The following is a 6,000-nucleotide window of genomic DNA, read 5'->3' as shown; positions in this document are numbered from 1 at the left end:
GATAGTGTTTTTCTTAGTTATTAAATTCTCAAGTTAACTTATTAAATTTAACGTTCTTATATTTTTAACTTATAAAATCGTGTCAACTCACTTACAAATTTATACTAAATACAAACTTGGTCAAATTTATGAATTTACTATTTTTACATTTATAACTTACAAAATTGTGCCAATTAATTCATAAATTCAAATTGAATATAAAATTAGTCAAACTTGTTAAGCTCATTGATTTTTTATCGAGTTGAGTAAGTTAAGCATATATTACATAGAATTTAGTTCATAAAAGTGATAAGAACTAGTTTGAAGAGAAAAAAAACTTAAAAAGCAAAACTAATGTTCATAAAAAAGAAACAAAAATATCAAAAATAAGCTGTTTTATTCTAAAATTTTTATGTTTTGTATGATAATTTATCAATGTAGATAAATTTAATTTCAATTATTTATACTTGAAACACATGAAAGTCAAATTATGATCATATTTTATATATTAATTATTTAATTATATATTTTTAATAACTTTTTATTAATAAAGATAAACTCTTTTGAATTTATGGTCTGATTTTGCAATCTGAATTTATATTTTTATCATGAGTTAGTTTAAAATCACAAGTTTGACAACCTTATGTAAATATTGTTTAGCAATTTTGAGTGAGAAAGAAACTGAGAGACATTGGCAAGATTTTATGGAGCGATTAGTTACTTTTGATTGATTAATGTTTTTGAAAGAATTCTAATTTTAGGAAGATAAATTGATTTTAATTAATTTCACTGATTTATTTAGACTAGTTAGAAATAATTTATAAATAGAACTATAGAAAGTAAGATCTAACGGGACAATATTAATATTAACATTATTAAAATAGACAAGTAAATAATAGACAAGTAAATATGTTATAAGAAGTTTAGGCCAAAAAAAAAATGATTACTGGAGGAGTGCTCATGCTAGTAAAAGCGATACCCAATCAGCAGAAAATTGTGGTGACTATTGGAGGAGTATGTGCATTATAGAGCATTCACTTGGTTTGACTTTGTCTGCGCGTTGACAAAGACGAAAAAATAAAGTTCCATTCGTGAGATTTAATATATTATTTTAATTTTAATGTAATAAAAATTATGCAGGCACATCAACGCAGTTGTTTGTAATTTTATATCGAAAGAAGGAAGCCCAATCGAAATATTCTATATAAAAAAAATTATATATATACTAACGTTGTGTTTAATTGGAGAGAAAAAGAGGAGAGAATTTTTCAATTTTACTGAATTTTACCTCCTCTTCTCTCCAACCAAACAAGGAGAGATAAAAATTATAAAATACTTTCTTCAATCCTATTTATAAATTATATCTATTAATTTTATTAATACCAATACAACAATAATATAAAGAATAATTATAAATAAAATTTTAAAAAATAACCCTCAAATAAAAAATTAAAAAGTAATTTAAATAATATAATATTATTTTTTAAGTAATTCTCTCTCACAGGAAGTCTTCATGAAAAGTGGGAAGACCTCACTTGACAGTGAACAATGTAAAATGGAATGGATTTTTTTTGAAATTTTATTTTAAAATAGAAAGTTCTCATATATCTGCCCAATATTATACATCGGGTATATCTATTAAAAACGGGCTTATAATTCGGACAAAAGGGAGTAGTTATTAGTCTATACAAATTGGAAAGCATTGAATGTTTAGAGGTAATTTTTCAAACCCCTCCCACTATCTTGGAAATGTAAATATCTTCACCAATTGCACTGTAAGCACTCCATAACATAAACGTACACAGGATTTGACCCTAGCTGTGCTGATTTATTGGCCAGACGTGCGCACTCTGAGGGGAATGATTTTTGTTTACTCAATAAAGCTCCCTTGTTCTGTCTTGATATTGTAAATAGGGAGATGGGTCAATGCTCTAGTGCTTATGCTTGACCTTTTGTAAGTTGAGACACGAGGCAATTTTGTTTAATTTTTAAAAAATAATATAATATAATGGATAAAAAAACGTTTTAAATAAACAAGATAGTGATAGATGAAGATGTTATACTCCCTCCATTTTAAAATATAAAATATTTTTTGAGTAGTTATATGTTAAAAAATGTAAGGCATTTTTAGTATTTTGAGGTGTAATCATTACCCTTTTTTCAAAAGTACCTCTATTAATAATGAATTTATACTTATTATAGAGTGTTTAATAGGAATAATTATAAAAAGATAGAATTAGTTTGAAAGTAAGTAATTACTTTATTGGAGGTAAGATTCGGTTAAAAATACCTTACATTTTTTAATGAAGAGAGTACAATTTTTAAATAATAAAACATTTTTACAAGATAAAAATTAAGAAACATATCATAAAATTTAAAAATAATTAATTAATAATTATTTTTTATGCTTATAATTAAACATAAAATAGCATATATTTTTAATAAAATTTTTACAGAACAAATTTATTTTTATAAAATTTTTAAATTATTACAAATTTCTTATTTTTTATTTTAAATGAATAGGTCTTATAAAATCAGGTGGGAAAACAGTAATTCACGTAAATGTTTATTGAAAAAGGTGATTGCACGTGTGTGCAAGTATTGTCGAATTGTGTGTGAGACGCAGCTTACCTTATGTTTGGTTGGGGGGAGGGGAGGAGAAGGGAGGAGAAATTTTAAAATTTTCCCTCCCTCTCCCCTCCAAAACCTCCCCCCTAAATTAGAGGGATGTCCCCTTCCCTTCCCCTCCCCCCCTCCCCCTCCCTCCCCTCCTCTCTCCTCACCTCCCTTCCTCTCTATCCCCTCCCTTTAAACCAAACAAAGCCTAATGGCTAATAATTAAGGCAGTTGGCTAATAATTAGTGCTCTATTGAGGTATAGATACTCAGCCTAATTTAGCACTGTCAATCATGGGATTAGGATGTGTTAAATTAGAGGCTGTGAGTTCTGGTATGAGACATTTTTAAAATTAATAGTTTTAAAAAATATTGTATTGTCGTTTTATGTTATTAAATTGTTAAACAATCATCCTGTTATTAATATTAAGAGAAATATATTTTTTAAATACAAGTCACTGGATAATTATTTATTAATGAATCTTTCATACATTTCACAATCAATTTTTTATAAATTTTATGGTAAAAAAATATTTTTTTATTGTTGTTGTGGTGACCAATAATATCATTTCTAATTTCAAAAGAGCATAAAATTTGTTAGAACCCAAACATTTTTTGAAATTGAACTAAGGAGTGTAAAATATTTAGATTAAAGGGTGCAAAAAATTGGAATATATAAATCCTTCTTGTAATTTTTCTTAAATTTAAGGGTGCATTTGCCTCCTTTAACTATTATGTGGTACCACCTATAGATTAAATTAAATTAGGCTTTAGATGTGATATCATAACGCACCAAAAATGGGTAAAAAGGATAAAGCTCGTTAAAGAAATGCATGGAATTTCAAAAATCATTTTAGACTATAGGCCATATTTGGTACAGAGCATTGACAAAGTGAGATTGGGATTGGTATTAGGCAATTCCACCTTTTCATATTTGGTAATCAGTACCGATCCTACTAAGGTGGGATTACTCAGTACCACCCACCCCTTGGCATCGAGAAATCAATATTAAGATTAATTTTTTTGACCAAAATGCCCTCCATCACTCTCCCTTCTCGTCTATCCCTCTGCCCTCCACCCCTTCCCTCTCGTCTCTCTTCACCCTCTAGCCTTCACCCTTCCTCATAACCAGAATGATGACGGCAGCCACATACAGGCACATATTTTGCTTTGATCTATATAGCCACACACAACCCTCCCTTCTTCCTTAAACCAGGAAGAACGACAACAACGATGATGGGTTTTTAGCCCCAATCTACATTATTGCTAGTCTATCATTGTGTCGATCTCGAGCTGCTGCTTTACCATCATTAAAGAAGACAAATAATGAAGAAAGGTGAAATGGAATAAAGGCTGAGTTACTGACATTGTGCTAAGTAGTTGAGAACTGAGATAGTGAGACTAACACCTGAGAGGGGCTGAGATAGTGAGAACATAGAAGAGAGGAGTGCGAAGATGAGTCATGAGAGAGGCGTTGTGTGAGTCATTGAGAAGAAGGGTTTCCAGATTTCAAAATGCCAAATTTGCCCCTTATGGGCGTTATGATATTTTCATAATTTATGTTTAATTGTAAAATAAAATAAAGGTAGGTATTTTATTTAAATATTACTCCATACCAAACATAATTTAAAAACTTCAGTCCTAATCACAATCTTAGTCCTTCTAAATTGAGACCTACATACCAAACAGGGCTATAGAGTTTTGGAGCTTCTATACTTTATTCTCTCAACAAACTTAACGTGAACATTTAATAGTATTTAACAAAGCTGTATCAAGCAGATCAAGAATTTGATCCTCAAAAGTAGGGGTGGAGACAAGGGATGTATAAATTTTCCACCTCCTGAGTTGGCAAATCGAGAACCTTGATCTCAATTAGTGAAATCATAAGGATATATAGTATGTTACCAGAGCTTAGAAACACTCAAAGAGAATTATCATTTCAATTGTACATGTATTTTTTACACATACATGGTACAAGTATTTCAATTATTGAAAATTTAGTTGTCACAAAATATATTTTACATATGATATTTTAATGAAATAAATTATGAAAATTATTATTGACAAACTTTGTTAGCTATTGTAACAAAAATTTTCAAATATATTAAATATTATGTGTTTTAAATTTATTATAAAATTACCCGTTTAAAGGTTAAAAGAATGTAACTAAGGTGCTTTTGTAGAAATTTTTACCTTTCTTATAATAATCATGTTATTGAAGCGTATGATATGAATGATTTTTATTATGATATAGTTTGATCCAATTAAAGTAAAAATTTCATGACAATTAAGCACCCATTATTGTGTTGGCACATTTATTATTGTCACTGATTATCAATTAAAATAATTAAATAGTGAATTTAGTGAACAAGCAATAAAACTTATTAACACAACTTTCAATCATGAGAATGCATTTAAAATATTTAATGTTTAAGAGGAATATATGAAACTTTTTGCCAATTTAATGATGGTCTATGTTAAGAAGAAAATTACTTAACAATCTATCATATATGAAATAATTAGTGATCTCTATGTTATGAAAAAACTTAAAAATGGAAATGCATGTTTATTTTTATTTTGTATTTATGGAATTGAATATAAACACACACGTTGAAATATTTATATTATATTAGTGCATGTGTGTGTGTGTGTGTGTTTTCTTCTATTATTGTGCATGTTTTGTTATCTCAACTCCCTAATCAAATCACACTTGCCTAGAAGAATGCAAATTGCAAACTATATGTATAAGAACGAAATGAGGAAAAGGCAATGATTACACATAATTACTAACTTTCGTGTTATCGTTATTAAGTCATTTGATTCAAAAATAATAAATATACATGTGCCATACTAATGATTTAATTAGTTAGAAAATGTACATCTATGTATAAAAATATAAAAAATTACACATAACTATATGCTTTCTCTTAAAAACAAGGGAGTATAAATTGGAAACTACTATAACAAACTAAAAAGAAACAACCAAGTCAAGTGTTTACAGTATTCAACAACTTCTCATCATCCACCAACTCCTTGCATAAAAGTGGAGTAGGATCAAGAGTGTAAAAATACCATGCTAACATGAGAAAGCTTGACAAGAAGGTGAACACAATTGATAGCTTCCCTAAAAGAATACTAAAAAGATATTTGCCAATCCCCCTTAAGTCCTAACAAAAAGTCTAGCTAATTCAATAATATCACTAAAAGGGTGGTTGGGATTAACTCCACCAATGATAAACCGAATAGCTTAAGTTCAATTTGAGTAAACCTCAACTTGTCCAGCCCCAGCCACAAGTACGAGTTGAGGCCTTTAGTGACAACAACTACTCCAGTCTCTAATAATGGTTGGATGATATCCATTTATTTTACAAGCAAAACCTCTAACCCTCTCAGTGTTACTATCTCT

Source organism: Prosopis cineraria, unplaced genomic scaffold (genome assembly GCF_029017545.1).
Source record: "Prosopis cineraria cultivar Desert tree isolate PC_DT_omini unplaced genomic scaffold, ASM2901754v1 PC15, whole genome shotgun sequence".
Taxonomy (NCBI): domain Eukaryota; kingdom Viridiplantae; phylum Streptophyta; class Magnoliopsida; order Fabales; family Fabaceae; genus Prosopis; species Prosopis cineraria.
Note: the sequence above shows the minus strand (reverse complement) of the source record.